We start from the raw sequence: 25,259 nt of genomic DNA on the forward strand, positions 1-25,259 counted from the left end.
CAGTCCAAGAGTTAATGTAGTTTAGTTAAGTAGCTTCTGCCTTATGAATTCTATGAAACATGAAATGTATCAAATATGCATATAAATACCAGTCTAATGCAATTTTTACATATACTATATGGGGTAACTACTTTTAGAAGCAGGACTCTTTGGATAGGGCCATAGCTGCCCCATTTCATTTTGAATTCTGGGTTATTCCAAAAAGTGCTATAACAAGGTATAGTAGACTTCTCCAGACTGTGCAGCCCATTTCATTTTCAAATGAAACTCAAATGCCTATAGGAACCAAGAAGGAAATGGAAATGTATGAATGAAGCCAGGTAACAAGAGGGAAGCTTTGTGGCCTTAACTAGATGATATATGTCTGCTTAAAGGCATTCCAGTGCCAACTTTTAGAGATTACTGGGCCACCCAAAGTACTGGTTCAAAGAAGATAATCTGGACTATTAGATAAGGAGTGTAGCAAAATGTCTGCTTCAAAGTGGGGAAGACTGAACTCTGGTGGCTGTGGCAGGTGGGCACTGACCCTAAGAGACTTGCCTACCACAGCACTTCTGGACAAAAAGATTAGAACAGTTCATACATTAAAGAGGCTTTGCTCATCTAGATGAAAATCATAATAGACCACTCCAAAGAAGATCGAGCTTGCCAACAGTGACCATCCAAGGCATTCTTAGTTGAAAATCATTCACCCAATCTTGCCATTTATGTCCCAATATCCATCTTGTTTAATTACATGAAGATACAGAGCCCTATATGTGGATCTGAACTGGACTAGATTCCAGGGCTGATGGAAGGAACCAAAAGATGTCAAGCAAGACAAGTATAGGTTGGAAGCAAACAATTATCTATGGCAAACTCCCAGTTCTACTGTTGTCCTGTTGGGGGTTTATACCTCAGTGTACTGCTTGAGCCTCAGAATAATTATGTCTAAAAAGGAATCTACTGTTTTGGCATTATAAATCTGTTCCTCTGCTGACTGCTTTAAATGTTTTCATAATGAGAAGCTGATCAGGTCACTTGTTTAGAATCATTCATGGCTCCTCATTGCCTACTATGAGCTAAATTAGCTAAACATAATAAATAAGAACAACTCACATACATTGAATGTGTGTAAATATCAGGAACTTTGATATTTTACTCACTGATGTCCCCCTTTTTCTCTCCTGAGAATATACGATAGAGGCACCTGCCATGCATGACTGCATTTCATCCTCACAACAGCCCTGCAAAGTAGGGAAGTGAAGTTTGAACGGTCACATAGCTAGTGTGATGAGGAGTTAGGACTCCAACTTGCTATCCTTTCTATCATTATCTGCTGTTCTTCCTCACCACTCATTCTTTTCCCAACATACCTGGCTCTTTCAGGCCTCCAATCTTTTGCATGACCTATCCCTGACCTATCCACGACTCTCTCTGCAGGAATCCTGCTGATGCTTTATAGCCCAGTTTAGCTGAAGTCTTACTGTGGTGACTTCTCTAACATGCTCTATCGGAAGAGGCATCACATTTCTCATTTTTTTGTGCATGTTCTCCAACATTGGTAGTTTGGCACTGGTGCTTATCACTTCTAAGAAAAATTCAACCCTAACTCTAACAGTTATTCCACCAAATCAGGAATGCCTCCAGGCAAGAACTCTTTCAGATTCATTTTTCAAAACTCCCCACAACAGTACTGTCTCTGACACAGAGTAGGCATGAATGAATGAATGAATGAATGAGACAATCTATTGATGGGGGGGCGCTGCAGGAGTAGTTGAAAGAATGAGCCAACAGTAAAGTACTCTATAAAGAATGGCTAATAAGCAACAGTAGAAAAAGAAATTACAGAAGGTAGAAGTTAGAAATGAAAAGATCTAATCCCAGCCTTGCTGCTAACTGATCATATGGTCTTATTCAAATCACCAGAACATCCTTAAGTCACTTCTCCCAAAACAGGGCTTATAATATTTGCTCTGCCTGGTTCACAGACCTAGTCTAAGGCCATTTGAGATAACACACAGGAAGGCCACAATGGCATATACAAATGTAAGATACTATTCTAGGTACCTAGTTTAATCTTTTTATTGTGATAAATCTTTACTTATAATGAGTATTATTTTTAAAACAATAAGTAATGAAAAATAAACTCAAGAATTATCATGGCCAAGTAATTTTTAAGAATTTAGCTGGCTGGGTGTGGTGACTCATGCCTGTAATCCCAGCACTTTGGGAGGCCAAGGCAGGCGAATCATGAGGTTGACCAGCTTGGCCAACATGGTGAAACCCCGTCTCTACTAAAAAAATACAAAAAAATTAGCCAGGTGTGGTGGCACGCACCTGTAGTCCCAGCTACTCAGGAGGCTGAGGCAGAAGAATCACCTGAACCCAGGAGGCGGAGGTTGCAGTGAGCCAAGATTGCACCACTGCACTCCAGCCTGGGCGACAGAGTGAGACTCAGTGTGGAAAAAAAAAAAAAAAATTAAGCTGCTCTTACTGGATTGCTATCTAAGACAATCCTGCCAAACCATTTTTGGAAATTTCAGCATCATTGGCCTCATGTTCTGTGTTTCGGGATCAGATGCAGAAAGGTCAAAGAATGCCAGGCACAGTGGCTCATGCCTCTAATCCCAGCACTTTGTAAGGCCAAGATCACTTGAGGTCAAGAATCTGGGACTAGCCTGAGATCTCGTCTCTTAAAAAAAAATTAGCTGGGTGTGGTGGTGCACACCTGTAGTCACAGCTACTCTGGAGGCTGAGGCAGAATTTCTTGAACCTTTATTCAAGGTTACAGTGAGCTGTGATTGTACCACTGCACTGCAGCCTGGGCAATGGAGCAAGAACCTGTCTCTAACTTAAAAAAAAAAAAAAAAGGTCAAAGAAGGAAAAGTGAAACAGGGACGGTACACAGAAAACATCTCTCAAATCAAATAATAATTGTTAATTGGGGCTTGGAGTGGGAAGGGAAGAATGGACTGGAAATTTAGGAATTTATGCAAATTGATGAAATCCAGACTATACAAAGTTAAATAAGTTTCTTACGGTAACACTTCCCAGCATCTTTCGGTTTTTATTGTTGTTGTTGTTGTTGTTGTTTTGGAGACAGAGTTTTGTTCTGCAGCCCAGGCTGGAATGCAGTGGCGCAATCTCAGCTCACTGCAACCTCAACCTCCCAGGTTCAAGGGATTCTCCCACCTTAGCCTCCCCAGTAGCTGAGATTACAGGTGCACGCTATTGTTTGTATATTTAGTAGAGATGAGGTTTCACCAAATTGGCCAGCCTGGTCTCGAACTCCTGTCCTCAAGTGATCCACCTGCCTTGGCCTCCCAAAGTGCTGGGATCACAGGCATGAGCCACCTTGGCCGGCCTTCCCAGCATCTTTAATATGCTAACATGCATTCTAAACCCTCCAAAAGAGGATAGGTATACAATTTGTAGTAGTATTATAGTGAACCTCCCCTAAGCATATAAAATTGAAGTTCATAGATACTTCTCTTCCAATGCTTTTTGGTAAACAACTGCCTGTTACTTTTTCAACAAACATTTGAGGTGAAGGAACCTTAAAAGTTCCAACAAAGAGCAACACCCTACAATTGTAGAATGATTTCTGACTTGCCTTCTATTTGTTCTAGCAAACAGATACTAGTGAACAGAGAAAATGTCTGGAAGATCTATAGCCAATAAGAATTTATAAAGTGGTTTGCCTCTTTACAGATTTGCCTTTACAAAAAAATCAAGACCCAACTCTAGTTGTCCAAGGCCTTATGTATTTCTTTCAAAAAGTGAGTGGTGAAAAACAAAAAATAAACTTTTATAGTACCTCTTGAAAAAAGCACAAAAAATAACGCATCACTCACAGAGTTATGTTGTTCATAGTTATGCTTGCAGAAGCTGGAGAGAAAGTCATATGTGGTCTTGGAGGGAGCTGACTGTCTGCCAAGGGGACTTGTCAGGCAGGCTGCCCTGCCTGGTCTGCCAAGCTGCAAGATCTGGCCCTCTGCTGCCACTGTCTCAGGGCAATCAAATTCTGAAATCCACTTTATCCTAACAAAGTTCACAGAAGACAAATATACAGGATAGAATGGCAACGTATTGATTTACACAGTAAGAAACTGAGTGACAAAAAATTAGGTTCAGAAGATTGCTTGGCAAGCATGGCATCAAAACAAAGAGAACTGTTATTCAATTTAAATGTTTAATGACATCAGGATGAGGCAGAATCTGAAAAACACAAGGCTGATGGCTATCTTGCCTAGGGTGCCTAGGCCCACTGGAGAGTGGCTGTAGGAGATGGTGTGCTACTGACCAGGACTTCCAAGAATGAAGCCAAATTGGGGGCCAGAGGTGGAACTTCTGAGGAACATTATTGAGCAAAACTTTTGAGGAAATTTTTGTGAAACATAAAGAAGTGCTAGGGAATTCAAAATAATCCCAAATAACGAAATTGTCTGCATTAACAGTATAGAAACAGTGGCACATGTCTATAGCCCCAGCTACTCGGGATGTTGAGACAGAAGGGTCATCTGGGCCCAGGAGTTTAAGGCTGTGGCACACTATGGTGGCACCTATGCATAGCCACTACACTCTAGCCTGGGTAACAGAGCGAGACCCAGGCTAAAAAAACAAAAACCCAACAATATAAAAATACATATGAGGTCATTTTAGATAAATATTTATGAACCTGCGGTCTTCATAAAAGAAGATAAACAGAAGATGAAGTTTCTGCTATCATAAGAAAGTGTAATGAGTTTTACTCCAAAATCAGAAGTGGATGATAAGTAATGAAATACTACTTTGAGACACATATAATTTAGTCATGATTATGATGTTCTTTCCATTGTAGTTACACAGACACGTATGCCTTGTATAAAAACCAAGTAAAAGCAAAATCTCTTCTATTTATCTTTGTAATGAAAGCATCACAGTACCTGGCAAAGTGCTGGGCACACAGTAGGCATTCTGTAAGTGATGGTAACTCAACTCTAAAGTAATGGATTTTAAATTATATGTGTGTTTCATATATAATAATTTCATTTGGATTAAGAAATACAGAATCATTTGGTATTCTATTAACCTTCAGAAATACATTTGCAGAAAAAAACAAAAATCCCACCCTATGCATGATTATACAGTATCTTTGTAGAGACTGGCTTTAAAAACAATAAAAATTTATTTCCTTTTTACCAGACACAAACAGACTTTAAAAATTTTTAATTATACAAAACTAAGAAGTGATCAAATTATTACAAAGAATGGTCTAGATGACTGGCACTTACTGTATTGCAAATTTATTCCTTTAATGGATTTAACACTGTTCTTTTTCTTTTATTAAAGCCCTTTCTTTGGCCAGAAAAAGAACAGGATACAATTTGCAAGTCTAGAATTCCTGGACTGATAAAAACAACACAAGGTGCCCTTGAATTTCCTGTTCACGTGTGTTTTCTCCAGACTGCTCTATTCATTAATGGAGACACTACCAATAGTTAAGTCCAACATTCTTTGCTTTATCAAGCCTGGGGAAAGGAGATAACAAATCTGGCACTCAGGCCATTTATAAATAGATGTGATATCTCCAACCATTTACCATCAAACTTCTAAAGGAAGAAAATAGAACAGCTTTACCTGGCTGTAAAACAAATTATTTAACTGGTGGTTTCACCTTAGTTTTCACATACTACATTTCAGAGGAAGGAGTGCCCTTAATGCTACTATATTGCCTTGTAGTATAAAAATTCCCCTAAAGTCAATTCTCTAGTTGCAATCACACTGCCCTAGTCCTCAGATTGGACACAGTATAAACTGGATCCCTAATGAAAAGGCAGCCACAGCGTCTTTCCTTTGTGAGGCACAGTCTAAAAAGCAAGAAATTCATAGTCAGGTGAAGATTCAAATCCCAGCATTAACTTTTACTAATTGTATTATTTTCAAGCAACACTTAATGCAGATACATACTATGTTGACTGTATGAAGTGCTGAGAAGACTGATAAAACACAGTCCCGGCCCTTAGGGAGTTCATGATATTATGAAAACACAAAGTAGGGAGAAATCAGCTCTTCAAAAGGAAGGGTAATCAAAGATTTAATAGAAGAGGTGATGCCTGAACTGAATCTTGGAGGGGAGGAAGGGGCTGTAGTAGGCGTTCACCAGTCGGATGAACTCACAGAGAAGGAAGAGCTAGCTGTAAGGCATGAAATACACTGACACACTTAAGCACACAGATAGACTGAGCATTTTTGACTGCATGGCAGAAGATGAATGTAGAAATAAAGACCTTTTTTGTCATGTTAAAAAAATTATCGTGAGCATGAATCACTCAAGGCTTTTTAATTTAGTGAAAACCTAACAGCAATTACAGAACATTTATTGAGTGTTTACCCAAGTACCAAGAATTCTTCTAAGAATATTACATTCTTAGAAGCATTTAATTCTCCTAACCAGCCCTCAAATCTGCCTGATTTGAACTTTGGATAGATTATGCTGGTACGGGGGTGGTGGGGATGGCCAAAAGGCTGGAAGTACAGATTAGACTAGAGGAAGTAAATCTGCTCAGGAGGCCTCAATAACAAATAGTCAAGGCTTACAACCCGGTAGCCTGTGGACTTACTCTGTTTTTGGTTTGTGCTACAATTTAGAAAGTAGAAGGTTTCACATGAAAATCCAGATTTCTGGTTCCTCCTGAAACGTCTCATCTGGTCACAATGAGCTCTTGTTCCTGCCTGCACACAGACAGCTGGAGCAGAGCCACAGCCGGCCCCTTATAATAAATACCACATTCCACCTGACCACCACTCTCGCAATCCCAGACTCCTTCACTCATTTTATTACCCACCTGCTTACTTTATGGTACATTTGAGATTACAGAACAGTGAGGGCCTTATTAAGATAGTAGCAGAAGTGATGAAAAGAAGCCTCAGTCAACTAGAAAGACTGAAATCTCTAATTATTTCTAAGTTTCAGATTTGGGTGACTGGGTAAATGATGCTACCATCAATAAGGTCAGAAAGTATAAGAAAAGCTAACTTGATGGAGAAAGAAAGTTAGTTTAAGGCTGATCCTGTCTGAGTTATTTAATCTGAGTCAGGATCCACATTTCTAAAATGGAGATCATAAATGCCAACCTTATAGGGTTGATATGATGCTTTGATGGTGGCAGAGCACAAGATGAAATGCCAGATTGCCTGGATCTGAATTTTGGCCCAGCCATTCACTAACTGTGTGACTTTAGGCAAATTAAACTTTAAACTTTCTATGTGTCAAGTTTCTTGTTAAATAAATATAATAACCACCAACTTGTGTGCATGCTTATTATGTTAATATAAGACTTAAGAGAATTCTAAGTTAGCATTTGTAAAAGGACTGAGATAAGTCATGGGTTTGATAAATCAATAAATACATGAAAAATTTTTTAAAATTACCTCCTGGCTCATGTTAATGCTTAAAAATTATTAATTTTCTTCCCTTCCCTGCTCAATCTTCCTGCTCATCCCTACTGCTATGGGCTGCTACCATAGTAAGTTAGTTTGTAAATTTAGTCTCTAATAGATAGTCCCTCTCTCTTCCGATCTTAGCCTACTTCATTTGACAAATGAGATTGCTTTTAATGGAGAGGGGAGAAAAATGCATCAAAAAGAAATATTTAAAGTAAATAAAGAACTCTTGATAGAAGCCTTACTATAAGTAGTGACTTGGGGTAGAACTAGAGGTAGAAGTGTTCCATGGAAGAACCATTTCTCTCACAAAAGAGAGATTGTCATGAGGCAACGCACACCAATATATTTATAATCTCTTTACTGTGTCTGCTGTTAATAGCTTTTGTTTTTGTTTTTATTTAGCATGGCCCTCTCCATGTGGCATATGCCCGGATCACTAGACCAGAGGGACACATTTCATTAACAGACACACTTGTCTTTGCTCTTTCTGTGAGTCTTAAGGTTGGTGATAATGGCACAGTGGTGCTGAACTCAACATTATCATTTTTATTTTCAAAACCCTTTTAGAAATAGACAGTTTTCCTATGGACAAAAACATAGTTCAGTGACTGACTATATGAAAGATCATTTGGCTACAGTAATGCTATCCATGGCAGACTACCTGGCTTTATTAGTCCAAATAATTACTAAAAATTCCTCTGAACCTAATTTTTTTTTAATTTGCAATGAGAAGGGAAAGTGTTTATAAACCAAATGTAAACTATTAAACTAAGAGGTAAATTTACCAAAGGAGCAATTTTATTTAAAATTCTATTTACCAATCTTAATGTTTACAGTATCACCCTGTTTTTCTCAAGAATATTTAGAAAGAAGCAGTCTACTCTTATAATACTTACACAATTGTTCATTGCCATATGCCTATCTAGTAATGCATTAGATTTTGTCTGCAAAAAAATGCTCGGCTGAATCTACCACATCATAGTTAACTTTAAAAAATTACCTCAGGCAGGGCAATTAGGGCTCAAGCCTGTAATCCCAGCACTTTGGGAGGCCGAGGCAGGTGGATCACAAGGTCAAGAGATTGAGACCATCCTGGTCAACATGGTGAAACCTTATCTCTACTAAAAATACAAAAAATTAGCCAGGCATGGTGGCGCGTGCCTGTAATCCCAGCTACTCAGGAGGCTGAGGCAGAAGAATTGCTTGAACCCAGGAGGCGGAGGTTGCAGTGAGCCGAGATCATGCCATTGCACTCCAGCCTGGGTAATAAGAGCAAAACTCCGCCTCAAAAAAAAAAAATTACCTCAGCAGAAATGCCATATAACTTCAAATATTTATAATCTAGTACACCTTAGTGGGGAAAAAAATCAATGCCAACTTTTAGATAGTAGAGGCACCCTTAAAAGAATTTTCTATCAGTTTCTATTACTGTCACACACAAGCACATACAAAAAAATAATTGCTTTAGCTGACATAAAAGAGAAAAAAAGCCACAATTTGCAAGAAGGGGGAGTAAAGGGTAGGGGGGAGGGAGATGATGGGTAATGAAGGTGAAGGGAGACCAGAGTGAGTATGTCAACATTATTAAAGGAGGAAATATTCAGAGGTAAAACAAAACAAAAACAACTGGGAAAAAACAAATTTATATTATACACACACACACACACACACACACACACACATATATACATATATATATAACTAAAATGATGTATATTTGTTACTCATATTTAATTATAAATAAATATATATAGAGAGAAAAATTTATAGAATTTATAAAGATGAATTAAGTAGCCTAGGGCAACTTTTGGAAAGCATGAGAGCAAGGTGCAGGGGAAGACAGACATTACAGTGATCTAGAGAATTTGGGACCAGCAGATTTAAACTATGGCTCTGAAGTGTGGGTTTGGATGAGTGAGATGATAGCTAGTGTACCTAGAAGGATCTATCCTTCCCTTTGCCTTGTCAGTTGAGCCATGCTTCCATCTATTAATACGTCCAATAGGCTGACATCATAAGGTTTTTTTTTATTTTTCACTTCTGTTATAAAGAATATGGGTCAGTTAAAAGTAAGACAAATGATTTTTTAAGTAGTGAAATTTAGAGTTTAAAATAAATGTATACTTTAAAAATGTTAACTTTAAAGACATAAACTTAGAAATGGAAAAATAATACTGTTCACAAACGTAGCAAGGAGGAGGAGATGGAGTACAACGTTTACAAAATATGTAAGAATAATCTTGGCCAGGCATGGTGGCTCATATGCCTGTAATCCTAGCACTCTGGGAGGCTGAGGCAGATGGATAACTTGAGGTCAGAAGTTCCAGACCAGCCTGACCAACATGGCGAAACCCCATCTCTACTCAAAATACAGAAAAATTAGCTGGGCATGGTAGCACACACCTGTAATCCCAGTTACTTGGGAGGCTGAGGCACAAGAATCACTTGATCCCAGGAGGCAGAGGTTGCAGTGAGCTGACATCACACCACTGCACTCCTGCCTGGGTGACAGAGCAAGACTCTGAAACAAAACCAAACCTTGATTTTAAAAAGTCTTGGCTTTTAATGAGGTAACCTAATCATAGATTGTGGCAGGAAGAGAAGAGGAGAAGACATTCAATTAATAGTATTGGAACAACTGGTTATCCATTTTGGGAAAAAATCAAGTCAGATTTCATTTCAATCTGAAATGCAAAATAAATTGCAAATGCTTCAAAAGGACAAGCATAAAAACTAAAGGAAGGAAAGAATGAAGCAAGGAGGGGAAGAAATAAAAGTTAAAAAAATTAAACTTCAAAAAAATTATAGGAAAACAAAGATGAATACTGGATCTTCAGAAGGAACGGGCTTTCTATACTGGATCTTCAGAAGGAATGGGCTTTCTTTTAAAAATCATCACAATGAAAACTTATACTGCATTTCATTATACAAAAATTGGGAATATACATATGTATATACTGTGTATCAAAAAGATTAAAAGAATAATTTGGAGAAAAACACTGTAAAATAACAATGTCTAAGTATACCTAAAAGAAGGCCGGGTGTGGTGGCTCACACCTGTGATCCCAGCACTTTGGGAGGCTGAGCTGGGTGGCTCTTTTGAGGTCAGGAGTGCGAGACTAGCCTGGCCAACATGGCAAAACCCCATCTCTACTAAAAATATTTTTAAAAAATTAGCCAGGCGTGATGGTGTGCACCTGCAGTACTGCTACTTGAGAAGCTGAAGCAAGAGAATCATTTGAACCTGGGAGGCGAAGGTTGCAGTGAGCCAAGATTCCATCACTGCACTCCAGCCTGGGCAACAGAGTGAGACACTGTCTCCAAAAAAAAAAAAAATATATATATATATATATATTTAAAAGCATATATTTAAAATGTATATATTTATCAAATAAGTACATACATAGCTAGTTCAATATTAAAGTTGTAAGGAGACAAAGATGCTAATAAATGGATAAATAACACTATTTGACAATAAATAGGAATAGTTTAAAATGTTCAATTTAACTAGTAAATCGAAGACATGGAAACTTTAAAATAATGCAGTATGTTCCCTATATGAAAGTAGTCACAATTTAAGGGGAAAATGCCCCCTTAGTGAGGTCCAGTCTGTCATGAGGTACCTTTCTATCCACCATATGCACTTGTGTTAACTGGCAGAGATGTGACCCTTTCTAATAGGCAATACAGTAATTTATACCAAGAACCATAAAGATTTTTTATTTTTTGACATAATAATTCCAACTTTAGGAGTCTATCCCAAAGAAATAACCAAAATTGCAGCAAAGATTTTTTTAATAAAAGCTTTATTTTAAATAGCAAACAAATTAAACCAAATGTTTAAAATTAAGTGAAATGATCGATGGAATGATGATAGTATAAAATATCACAGAAAGAACACAGAATAAAATTTTCCCTGCAAATTTTAACAACATGAAAAATGTTAAGTAAATAAGTAGGATATAAAGTTCTATTTTTAAGTACAATATGAACTCAACTATACAAAAATGGGGAAGTTAAATTGTGATGTAAAAACAATGTGAAATTATGGATGATTAAATTTTGTCTTTTATCACTTTTTGAATTTTCCAAATTTTCAATAATGGGAAAACAGCCATTTTTATAATCAGAAACAAAACATTTAAGTGTGATCCTGGGAGAGTGCTGGAGGTGGAGGAGGTAAAGGGGAATCAAGTTGCACTACTTTTCAGCACAGAGAGGTGGTTTTTCAGGTACCACTGTACTTGGATTTTTTTTTCCTATAAACCAAATTCTTAGTTCTGGTTTAGTGGAGGATTACAAAGAACAGCAAAAAAAAAAAGAGAAATGGATGTCATGGAACAAAACCAAAGACAAATGAGAATAATAATAAAAGGAAATTTGAAGAAAGTTTTCTGGTCAAATCTTACACTTGAGCTTTTAGGGCAACCATTTTTTGGTGGCTTATACCCACCTCTGCATATCTACAAGGGCTCAAACTATCACTCTCTTCTCAAATAGCTTTTCCACTGGTGACTAGAAAGGCCCATATCAAAACAAAAAGCACAACAGCACAAGTGTTAGCTAAATGATCTTCAAATTTTATTTAAGGTAAAGGAAATTCTCCTTCAAAATCATACAAAGAAGAGAGAGACAAAGTGAATGCTCTAGTTAAGGAAGATGCCCACTCTCCCACTTTATTCCTTCCTTGCCTGTTTTAAGGGAGATAATGCCTGATTCAAAACATCAGTATGCCCAAAGTGCATATTTAGAGCTAAAAAGTGAAGGTTTGGTGCGTGTGACCAGAGAACAACTATTGAATGTACAACGCAGGAAAAGGATGAGTGGTGAGAGGTGGGGACACCCTGGCAAAGGGAAGGGGAGGAGCAAGCTTGGGAAGCAACCTGAACTCATAAACCTATACAAAGCTTGGGCAGCTTGGAACACCTGCTTTTCATTTTCTCAAAAGGAATGAGAGAGCATGAGACAGACAGACCAACCAGACACTTGCCCGCACAACAAAACTTGAAATATACTGAGTTAAGTGAGGATGTAAAATATAAATTTCAAATACAAACTTAAATTTTAATTTTCCCATTCATTCAAAGCTTCTACATCACTAAACAGCTTCAGGAGAGACTTACAAGCATTCCTCAGTTGTACCAATTACTTTTGTATTTCTTAATTTTAATTTTTAAATTGCTGTGGTTTTTTGTTTGTTTTTTTGTTTTTTGAGACAGAGTCTTGCTCTGTTGCCCAGGCTGGAGTGCAGTGGCACGATCTCGGCTCACTGCAAACTCCGCCCCCCAGGTTCAAGCGATTCTCCTGCCTCAGCCTCCTGAGTAGTTGGGATTACAGGCGTGCACCATCATACCCAGCTATGCTGTGTTATTCTGTTTGCTCTTCCTTTTCAAATGAAAACCACCCCCTGAAAGAGATCAGACTAATGTTTTAACAACTTAAGAGCCAGAAGCAGCAGTCCTTTAGGGGTGCAAACCATTAGATAAGACTAAAATTAAAATATGGTATCACAAAGCTTACAATTTTAAGACCTAAGTAGCTATGAGCTATTTTTTATTATTTTGAGTCATTTCAACTCTCCCAAGAGACTTTTTTGACCATCACAAGTGACCAAAAAAAACTGTTCCCAACTAAAAGCAGACATACCATGTGACTCATCAGACTCAGATATTGTGTTAAACACACACACCATTTGACTTCCACAACCAGGAGAAAACGGAGAAGACATCCATCTCATTAAGATACCAGAATACAAAAGATTTTGAGGCAGGAAGGAAATTTTTATGTGGTAATTATAATTAATACCTGAACAGCTTACTACCTAAGCAATGAAGAGGACCACACCATTTTTTTAACTTGTGATCTTTAGAACACAATTCTGGATTATTTGGAAAACAAATATAGGAAAGGGAAAAAAATACCTAAAATGGAATAAAAAGTAGATTGTATAGTTGGTTGTCATCAAGGATATCCTGTAATTCAAGTAAATACACTGGCAAACCCTCCCATAAATCAGCTTATAAGTTCAATTCTATTTAGCAATTTTCTAGACTCTACTACAGGTCTAAGATTGCAAACTCAGTTCATCAAGAGGCAAGGCTGATAGAATCATAAAACTTGAATTCAATTTTAGTTACAGAAGCTGGTCACCATTAAGTGATGTACAGACTATCTTATCTGTCATTAAGTGAGAGAAACTATATTACCTAGTCCATCTCCCTCATTTTACGGACGTGAGGCCCAAAGATATTTGGCTATTTAGTGGAAAAGCTTGGATCAGACCATGTCACTTAACCTTCAGGTGAAGCTCCCATTCTAGCTGAGTCCACAGTGCAGTGCCCACTCCAGGATACTGTACTGCCCCTGCAGCAAAGTTGGATATCAGAACACTGATAGCCAGGGCTGAGTCCTGGATTATGTAGCATCTATTAGCCCTAACTCTGATGTATCAAACACTGATGTCCAAATCTAACACTAAGTCACTGTTTCCTATCTTATGATTACAGATCTGTGGATCAAACAACTGGCTTCTGCGTGTTTTCTTCGGATGACCAAAAAAATGACAATTTCATCCCTAACTTGCTGGAAACCAAAATATTATGACTAAAGGTTTCCTGAAAGCTATTAAGATTTCAATTATAGAAGTTGATCACCATTCAGTGATGTAGATTTAGCCTGGGACTCTACCTCTAAATGTAGAGTTAGCTGTGTGCCCCAAAGTTGGGTTCTCAAAATCTTATACAGTGTTATGGGGGTCATGGGAACTCCTTGTTCAGGACCCTAAGTATGAGGGCAAACTTAAGTGTACATATATTCAGATTTCTAGAATATGCCATAACAAGAGGTGAAAAAATTTCTAAAATATAAAAATGTACTATTTTCTTTCCAAACTGGATGTATCTTCTGACCCATATGTAAAAGTAAAATGTTGCATGTAAAAATGTGAAAATATCCATAAGTATACAAATTACAAAGTGAAAGTGACCTCACAATCCTACCTCCCATAATATCCAGTTTTAACTGTTGAGTAAAAGACTGGAGTTACACTCCCTGGATTTAAATTCTGGCTCTGCCACTTACGAACTGTGAGAACTCTCAGGGTGTCAGTGTTCTTATCTACAAAACAGAGATAATGACAGCATATAAAAATTAATAACTATTGAGTGTTTTACAAAGCATATTGTTCCAAGCACTTAAAACATATTAACTAATTTTAATCAAGTGACTGACTGATATGTGTTAAAGCCCTTAGAATAGTGCCTAAGACTCAGTCAAGTACTCATTAAATGTTAACTATTGCTATAACCTTCCAAAACTTTAGTGCATAAACACACACACACACACGTTTTAATACAAATGGGCTCACATAAGCTATTATGTAAACTGCATTTTCAAAAGGTGTTCAATATTAATATGAATAAATCTGCTTCATCCTTTTAAAGGAGCATGTAGTAATAATAGTTGCTAACATATAATGAGTTATTTGTGCTAGACATTGTGCTTTATGTGTATCATCTCATAAATCCTTTAAAGATATCCTTAAAAAGCATGTACCAATTTATAGAAGAGAAAACTGAGACTTAGCTGGATTAAGTTACTTGCCCAAGATCATATAGCTAGATGCGGTGAAGCCAGCTTTTGAACCCTAGTTTCTCTTAAACTAAGCGATCAGGCATATTGCACCTTCTGTTAAGTGCCATAGTTTTAAACTAACGTCCACTAACAGATGCTTAGGTGGTTTCCATTTTTAGGGGGTATTTTTAGCTATGCTATAATAAACATCAAGGATCACAGACTATGTACTCTTTCTCTTTTCCTTATTATATACTTCGAGATGGGCAACTGTTGAATAAAAAAAATTCACATTTAAAATTCTGATACACACAGCCAGACTGCTTTCCAGAGAGAAAATTGGCCATCAATAGTTATATGAGAGCACCAACACTAGGCAATGTCCATGTTTTTAATCTTTGTCAGTTTGATAGGTTAAAAGAAACCTTAGTTTCGCTTATACATTCCTCTGACTACAATGACTTAAACATGTTTTTATATATTTTAGATAACTATTTCTTTTTTTATAAGCTGCTTAAGACCGTTGCCCACTTTTCTATTGAAAAATTCATTCTTTAAGAGATTCCGACTATAACTGAACAATGTAATTATCATTTAAATAGATGACATCATACCATAATGCCAATATTTAAATAATTTCAACTTATACAACAGAAGAAAAAGAGTGTGATTTAGCTTATGCAGGAACTATAGTTATTATATTAGAAGTAGACACTTTCCTATAAATCAATAGGACCAAACCAAAACTAGTGTCACCCTACTCAAAAGTTGAGAATGTAAGTAGAAACCATTTCCAACCTAAGATTTTCTGTTATTCAGATGTGACATTAAGACTTCATTGTTTATTTATTTGGACCAGTATATATCATTTCTTTTTAAAAATTAATGTCAATTTACTCTTTGGTTTTTTTGTTTTTGTTTTTGTTTTTGACACAGTCTCCCTCTGTCACCCAGGCTGGAGTGCAACGGCATGACCTTGGCTCACTACACCCTCTGCCTCCCGGGTTCAAGCAATTCTACTGTCTCAGCCTCCCAACTAGCTAGGATTACAGGCGCCTGCCACCACACCCAGCTAATTTTTTGTATTTTTAGTAGAGACGAGGTTTCACCATGTTGTCCAGGCTGGTCTTGAACTCTTGACCTCAGGTGATCCACCTGCCTTGGCCTCCCAAAGTGCTGGGATTACAGGCATGAGCCACTGCACCCAGCCTCAATTTACTCTTTGACAGAAAAATTCCCAGCTTAGATCATGATTGTCTGGAAAGCAACTAAGCATTATCCTTATCTCCGTCCTTATCACCACTGTCACTGTCATCATGGCTACCATTTATAAAACACCTTCTGTGTGCCAGGCAGTACACTGTACATTATCTTATATAATCTTCACAACAGCTCTATGAGGTAGGTACTATTTCTCCATTTTGGAAATGGGAAACTGGGGCTCAAACAGGTTATTTGCCAGAGGCCTTTCAACTGGAAAACATTGGAGCAGCTGCCTGCCTCATTGGAGAGCTGTTGTTCTAATGACCCATGCCTACTTTTTATGACCAGAGTCAGTTAAATAAAGCTAAAGCTAAAAATAAATCTGTAGCTTCCTAAAGGCAACTCAAGAGAATTACTGGCCTTCTCTTACATTATCACCTTATATATTCTTAGTAAATCTTAAATGGTTTTAGAATTCTTTGTTTTAAAGAAACTTAAAAGGATCAACATGTCTAACTTTGTAACAAAGACGAGGCTGTGTTGCTCCTCCCCTGATTCAAACTGCCCTTCTTGCCAAACAGCTCCATACACTTTTTAAATAGTTTTATAATCTGTTGGAAATCTATGCAATTATTTCAGACTATTTAAAATACATGTTGTCTATCTTACGCCTTCTTCATTCACTTATGTAAATAGGAAAAAAAGTATCAGAATGCTTTCTAAATGAACAGGAAGATTAACCAATGTTGAATGGCAGCCAGAATCCTGGAAAAGATGCCATCACAGGGAGTCAGGGTTGAAGTCCAAGTTTAAGGTGCATCTAGATGGGTTCCCAGGACCCCTGAAGTAGCCTCAGGAGGTCCAAAAGAAAAAGTTCCTCTGGCACATTCTCCTAATGGTGACAATGGAGTCCCTCTCATCTGCTTGGGAGCCTTACAATTGGAGAGTTCTTACATCTAACCTAATTATTTCCCACTGAAATTCAAACCTAATTCATTTATTTGTTCTCTATAAAAATGAAAAACACCACTGTAGCAAGTAACTTGCTCAACTTTGCACAGAAAATAAAGATAGCTGGAATCAGTACTGATTTTCTTTGATTCTCTTTCATTGCATAATCAAAAGTTCTTATTTTGCTAAGGGAAGAACTACTTATCTCCCTCAAGAAAACTGTGAAACTGATTTGAAAATAACATTGCCTTTCTGAAATGTTCATGACTACTATATATCTTAGAATTTAGAAACAGAAACCCTTCATAGTACTTTTAAAGGTCTTTTTAGTAAAAATAATAACCATGGGTAACTTTGATCAACTGCTTCTGTGTCAGGTACAGAACTAAAGCTTTAACATGCATAATGTTCTTTCATCTTTATAGTTCTATAAAGTAGGTGCTTCCACATTTACAAATAAGGAAGTAGGCTTAGTTAAGTCATCATCCCAAAGATCTAGCCAGTAAATTGAACCTGTCTCCCTAAGCTCAGAACCCTCAGCTATATGGTCTCTCATCAGACTTTTATTTTTTAAATGTGTATGCTTCCCTTTTTATAGTATGTTGTTCTAGAAAGCATAAGTTCTTTATAATAAATTATATTTTTCTCATCTCTTTCCATTATAAATCTTGTCGAAAAACAACAACCTCACTGTTGTACAAAACTAGAGAGTCACACTTAAGAATGTAGTAAAAAAATTTTTTTTTTCTGAGACAGAGTCTCACTCTGTTGCCCAGGCTGGAGTGCAGTGGCATGATCTCGGCTCACTGCAACCTCTGCCTCCCAGGTTCAAGTAGTTCCCCCTGTCTCAGCCTCCCCAGTAGCTAGGATTACAGCTGCCCACCACCAAGCCCAGCTAATTTTTGTATTTTTTCGTAGAGACAGGGTTTTGCCATGTTGGCCAGGCCTGACCTCAGGTGATCCATGTTGAACACCTGAACTCAGGTGATCCACCTACCTTGACCTCCCAAAGTGCTGAGATTACAGGCATAAGCCACCGTGCCCAGCCAGCATTTTTTTTAAAACTAAGGGAAAAAAATATGTTTACTAAGACTTAGAAGCATGAATATAAGTATACAGCTTTTGCACCAGAAACAGTCCATTCTGAGACTCTGTTCATTTAATCCATTTATTATCACAACTAACCATTTTATTTTCATAGCTGTATAATAAAAAGATGTTCCTCAACTTTCAGTAGGGCTACGTCCCAATAAACCAATCATAAGATGAAAACATTGCTAAGTAGAAAGTGCATTTAATAGTGGCAGCAGAGCAGACATTCCCCAACTTAAAATTTTTCAACTTTATGATGGTCTGAAAATGAGGCACATTCAGCAGAAATCACAAGGACCACCTTGATGGGCTTATATTACAATAAACCCAACCTAAAACTGAAAAATCATAGGCAGGGACTGTCTGTATTTTGACATCTGTTTGGGCAGGCCCCCTGCTCTTTTTCCTTTTTTATCCTCCAAATTCTTATACTTTCTCATGTGAATTCTAGAAATCTACTTATAAAGTTCAATTTAAATTACTGTGGAGATTTCGATTTGGTATCATCTTTTGAGAAGAGGAAAAGCATGATTTACACTATCCAGCCTCAGTTGATTTCAGTTTCAGGGCTGTCTATAGCTACTTTGCCAAGATATTTCTGCCAGCTAAGAGACAAGTATTCAAATTGAGAGTTAAGGTTTTTAAAATCCTTTAAAAAAATTGCATCCAAACTTGGAGAGTCTGTTGATTATAGAAAACAAAGATATTCAACATACCTAGTAGGTAGTGTTTGCAAGACACACAGGCTTTCAGGGTGACCAAATAAAGACAAACCTGGAAAAAGCCAATTATGCTAATAGTTCCATTGGCTTTAGGTAAGGCCAAATAATTACATCACTAGCACCTGTCAATGTATCAGGCACTATGATAGTAGGAAGAGACCCAAATAGTAAGATAATATGAGCATGCTAACATCCCATAAAATTGTTGAAAAAAAAAAAAGTTAAGACTAACCCATATAAACAATTAGCACATAAACAATTAGCCTGGGTGGCCTTTCTGATAGAAGCGGGGCTCCAGAAGAGGGAAGATCAGTGTGGGCTGCAGTGACCAATAAAAACTAATAGATGGAATAGCTCAGCTCTAGCTTAACTAAATGCCTGGTGGTAATCAAAATTCAGTGACAGCTATTCAGAAGTCTATGTGAAGAAAAACAGTGATTATGCCAAGTTGGTTTATAAATCAAGGCTGGGCTACACTTAATGGCCTCCCAATAAAAGGGCAAAGATCCTATAAGCAAGTATGTCTTAATTGTTCTTGCAGCAGCTACTCCAGTCATATGGATAAACTGTGCCCAGCACTAAATTAACCCAATGGGAAATCCCCATGCTTCATGGCTTACAGGCTATTCAAAACCAGAACCTGATCCTACTCTCCTTATACATGGCCTGAAAAGTCCTCTTCCACTGGACTTGCATCCTTAAAAACTCCACCCAGTTTCCTGACATCATGGAAATTTACTAGTCCACTTGGAAGACCTAGTATGTAAGCTCATCTATTTGTGGAAAGAGGCAATTCTTTCCAAAATTACAGAGTCAGAAATTTTTACCAGCTCTAGACTTTTCTTTTAAGGACGGGAATTTTTTTTGTTTTATTGTTTTTTTTTTTTTTTTTTTTAGTTTTACTTGAATAAACAGGATGAACACTCTATCTCCTCCCAAGGAGCAAAAAATACTGCTCAAATGGCTGGAAAAATTGATCAGGAGTGGAGTGGAAATCTGCTTTAAAATTTTTAATTTATATACAAACTCCACAGTTATTTAATTTTTAAAGAATTATGAGATAAGACATCTCCATGATTTACCTATCTGTCATTCCAGAAAACACTACTCAGGGAGGATAGATAGCTTTTTCTTCCTCAAGTATTTCCTTTGAAAATGAACAGAGAACTTACCTGTGAGTTGGTTTTAAGGCAGTTTCACTAAAATCAGGGAGATAAGGACAACTGGACAAGAGATGCTACCACCTCAGCTTCCCAAAGTGCTCTATACTTTTCAAAGGTCATTACTGGTACGTTAAATAGAGAGACAAAGCAGGGTGTGAAGTTTTCACACACATGCCTCAGGACTCTATTTCTAACGAGATGATATACTGTAAATCATCAAACACTAATTCACTTCATACCTTATAGCTTTGTATTAAGTGAAATTGGGGTAATTTGGTTTGTACATATTTAGAAGTGAAATAAATACTTCAAGAGTTGTGAAGATCAAATGAAAAAGGTAAAATGCTTTATAAAAGGCAAGACACTATTCAACGTAAGGTTATACATGCATGAAAACAATAAATCTACATCTTCGGCAATGGTTATTTCTGGGAGAGAGAAAAGGGAAGGATTACCAAGGTGTCTTTATCTGCAATGTTTTGTTACTTAAAGAAAATCTGGGACAACAGAGCAAAATAAAAGATTTGGTAAAGATATGCAGTAGATACATAAATATTCTTTTTATTTTTATCCATAACTTTGTGTATTTTGCAATAATTCATAATATAAACTTCAGTTACTAGTTCATACTGTAATTTTGATCAAATAGAAATGACAAAAATCCAAGGAATTTTAAAAGTTTCTTATGGATCATTTTTTAAAGCTATTTAACCTTATACATAGAGTATCTTGCTTTTTACTAACTAGTGTCTACTCTCATTCATATAATCACCACTGCTTTTCTTCCTTGCACCTCCACCTTGCACAATTTAAATCATAAAGCACAACTCTCGCCAGAGCATGTGAACAAAAGGAATTTTAAGGATATGGGCTCAGTGGAAGTGGTGGTCCTGGGAACAGCTTCACAGATGGAGGAGAAAACACAGGGACAGGCTGCCAGATTTCTGCACTTTTGTCTTCAGTGGGCTTCATTGTTTTATTTCAATTATCATGACTTCCCCCAATATCAGAGAGACTCATATTTAGAAGTTTAAAAACATGTCCTATACATACTAAAATATTTCCAGATGAAATAATACAACATCAAGGATTTACTGCAAAATAATGTGGAGAGGAGTAGGTGTGGGTATAGACGAAACAAGATTGGTTATGTTTTGTTAACTGCTTAAGCTGGTGATGTGTACACAGGGGGCTACAGTTTACTTTTTTATTTACTTTTGTGTATACTTAAATTTTTCCACAGTGAAGTTTAAAAAAATCCCAAAGCTAAAATAAATGATTTAAATATCATTATATTAAGTCTCGCACACATTTCAATTTGTTTGGCCTATCCATGGCAAGGGGATCAGGCAGGTCAGTCCTGAGGCACTGCTAGTCAGCTGTGTGCTCTTAAGTTATTCAGTCTCTTTGGTGTTGGGTTTATGGATGAGATATCTACATTCCCTTTTAGCCATGTCATTTTTACTGAATTTATAAAACTGGCTTACAGATATTGTATAATACAGTAAGAACTGCAAATCTTACAATGGTACACTGTGACAACATGGGAGTATCTTTCATCCCTCATTTATTTATTTATTTGAGAAACATCTAGGGAATGCATACTATGTGCCAGGTAGTATGATATGTGGGTAGAATTCAAAGTTAAGTGACACAGAATCTCTGCCTCCAAGATGCACTCTAATCAGGCCTGGTGTGGTGGCTCTTGCCTATAGTCCCAGCACTTTGGGAGGCTGACGTGGGTGGATCACCTGAGGTCAGGAGTTCAAGATCAGCCTGGCCAACATAGTGAAAGCCCATCTCTATTAAAAATACAAAAAAATTAGCCAGGCATAGTAACAGGTGTCAGTAATCCCAGCTACTTAGGAAGAAGCTGAGACAAGAAAATTGCTTGAACCTGGGAGGCAGAAGTTGTAATGAGCCAAAACCAAGCCATTGCACTCCAGCCTACACAAAAAGAATGAAAAACCACCATACACACAAAAAAGATGCAGTCTAATCATGGAAGACAGATGTAAAGACAAATGAACAACCAAAGTAAGTACAATGATGGGGTGATGTAGCTGAAAATACCAAAAGGCCTTAGTAGTGTGAGAGAGCAAGGAATTGTAAATGATTTTGTTCGAGGGTGGGGAGAGAGAAAGTGGTGGATGAGGAAGGACAGGAAAGGAGGAACCAGATTGAGAAGGACCATGAATGTGATACCATGGAATTTGGATGCTACCTTGAAAAGTGACAAGGAAGCCACTTAAAAGATTTAAAGTCTGGAAATTATGTGGTCCAATTTACATTTTAGATTAATTGCTGAAGCAGGAAGGTAGATTTGGTAGTTGCTGGCAATGTTTGAGGAATGGAGGAAGTGGGGAAGAATGGGAGGGAGGTTTACAGTAATTATGAGATTACTAAAATGGTCTAGCAGGATATGACTGAACCCACACAGGGTTAGCTGAGATACTGTTAGAATGCTTTCTTGGGTCTGGAACTAGAGAAAAGAAAACAGTGAGTTATATGAGTAAGTAATCATTAATGTACAATAAAGGTAACAAGTTCCTTCTTCAAAGTATAAAAGTGACGATTTTAGAAATGCAAATTTTAGGTACCCTAATAGTTCTCTGTCTTTCAAGATAACATAGAAACTGCAGCATCGAACAACAGTATGTATTCATCATGAATGGCTTATGTGCTTCAAGCACAGCACCTAGCACATAGTAACTACTGAATAAATGCGGGTTATGTGTGAACATGATAAATTATTAAATATATAAAATTGTTTTCTCTGGTCACTGCCAAATAGTACAGATGGTAACTCCCTGCTGGCTAGATTGTAGTGACTTGATAAAATGCACAAGCAAAAAGAATTCTTTCTCAGGTGGTTTTTACACTATTCTGTAATCTTTCCCCCCAGATTTGAAAACTGTATCAGCAACGATCCTCACCATCACTTCTTAAAAACAATGGAGAGGATAGGTAACCTCTTGTTACTTAAGATTTAGACTATTACCAACATGTAGACTCCAACGGGACACTCTTTTTTCTTACAAATTACATAGTGTCTTTTATCTGAGCTCCAAAAAGGGCATTTCTAACAAAAGCATCAGAGAGAAGCAGCCAGTAAGTCCTCAGTGCTGGCACATGGGCATAAAGCACATGGACTTGTGTTTCAATTTTTATAAAATAACAGCAATACTGTTTCCTTAAAACACATTATCTTTATTTGAACAAAGATAAAAAGTAATGCACAGAAAGGTAGATTATCTAGACAAAGTCCTGCTGTTAATGACTATTATTCTGAAATTAGAAAATTCTGCCTATCTTTTAAACATTACCTCCTTATACTTCCAGATTTTCTCAGCAGTGAGGCTATAGTACCAAACATCAAAACCTAGAAATCTGATCATTCTATTCCATACCCAGAACTTCATTAACTGCTAACACTCTATGTTACTGACAAAAATAAAAATAAGTAATTCATAATAATTAACTATACATTAATTATGTCATACGTAAAGTGCTTAATAGTTTATATACGTTATTTCATTTGGTTTTGATCCTCACATTAGCCCTAAGAAGTGGCACATAATGCTACTGCCATTTTGCAATAGAAAAAATGGGCTCAGAGAAGATGTATATGTTTTAAATGTTATAAAACTAAAACAAGCCTGTCACACTCACTAGCCCAGGAGTCTTCACACTAAGCAATACTGATCTCCCAAGTCATGTGTAGGTGGGCAGGTGTTAATATCCCTAAGTTAAAGATTAAAAAGCTGAGTCTCAGGAAGTTGGCAAGCCTTGTTTAGGGTCACACATTTAGAAATGGAGCCACCAGTCAGCTCCCAGTACAGGACCCCTCCCATTCTGCCTCCAATACTGGACCTTCTCCATAAAATAAATCATAGCTACTCACAAGGATCAACAAAGTAGAAAATCTCCACCGTTGCTTAAAAAAATAAAAGATAAACATACAAAATAAGGAAGAAAAAATATCAAAAACAAACTGGCTTTGTCAACATAGCATAAAGGTCATGAGGATCTTAAAAAAAATTAAAAAGTCAAGATGTTTCTTCTGATACCATCAGGGCCCCAAAGAAGCTAGTGTAGAAAATCATGCATTTCAGCTTTCTAATCTATGAGTCCATTTTTGTTTTTCCAGTATTTGTTTATGTGATTCTTTTACAGTCCACATTTAACTGCCGAAGTTTCCAGTACTTATCAGAGGCCCAGCAAAAGGTTAAAGAGCAATTTTCTGTCCCCAACCCACATAGAAAACAATGGCTACAATCAATCTATTGCCAAGTAGCAGGCAGGTGCAAATTTTTTCTGCTGCACTGTGTGTGCTGGGGGAGGAGAGGTTTGGAAAGAAACATTAAAAACAAACCACATTTGAGGGGATAATTTCTTCTAAGTAACTTACATCTTGTAAGGCATTTAGCTGTTGACAAGATGATCCCTCCCTTGAATACACGGAAGTTGCACCGAGTTTCAAAAAGCAGATTCAGTTACCCCAGGCAGAAGTCTGGACTTCCCTCCAAGACAAATATGGAATTCAATCTGAGTGATGCCGTGAATGCAGCTAATTAATTTGCAATCCTTTATTATGACCATATAAAGACGGGGAAAGAGCTACTTTCCCATTCCTTCCTTGAGGGGAAATCAATAGAGGAAAAAAGCATAATATTTAAATCCCATGGCAAAGTTTTTAAACTTTTCCACTAATGTACACACCCTAGCTAAGTCATCAGCATAATACTCTACAGTGGATCACCTCAGTACTATCTTTCCTATACATGGTCATTCCAACACTGTGCTAATTCTACACAAAACTGAATGCATAAGAAGCTATAAGGTCTCACTCTTTTTGCTTAGCCATTTAACCCTACAATTTTTAGACTAAATGCAATGACTTTAATTTATTATTTATTTTTACTTACGGCTAAATAAACAAACCACAGCTGAGTGAAAACTCTAAAAATAGCCAAGAAGCTGAAGCAGTAACAGCAACCTAATGAAAATTGCTTTGTGAACCAACAAGAGTGTTTAAAATCCACAATAAAGATTCAGAGGAGGAAAATACGTTTAACCTTAAGCTAATGAGTATGGCGACTCACGCCTATGTAATCCCAGAACTTGGAGAGGCCAAGGTAGGTGG

At 37.2% G+C, this 25,259-nt stretch overlaps 1 protein-coding gene across 1 annotated transcript in view; it reads right to left on the reverse strand.

Annotated features, from left to right (window-relative positions):
• STK38L (serine/threonine kinase 38 like) overlaps nt 1-25,259 on the reverse strand; it is a 79,570-nt gene that overhangs the window by 29,599 nt on the left and 24,712 nt on the right. The window lies entirely within an intron of this gene.

The sequence above is a fragment of the Callithrix jacchus genome, chromosome 9 (genome assembly GCF_049354715.1).
Source record: "Callithrix jacchus isolate 240 chromosome 9, calJac240_pri, whole genome shotgun sequence".
Classification (NCBI taxonomy): domain Eukaryota; kingdom Metazoa; phylum Chordata; class Mammalia; order Primates; family Cebidae; genus Callithrix; species Callithrix jacchus.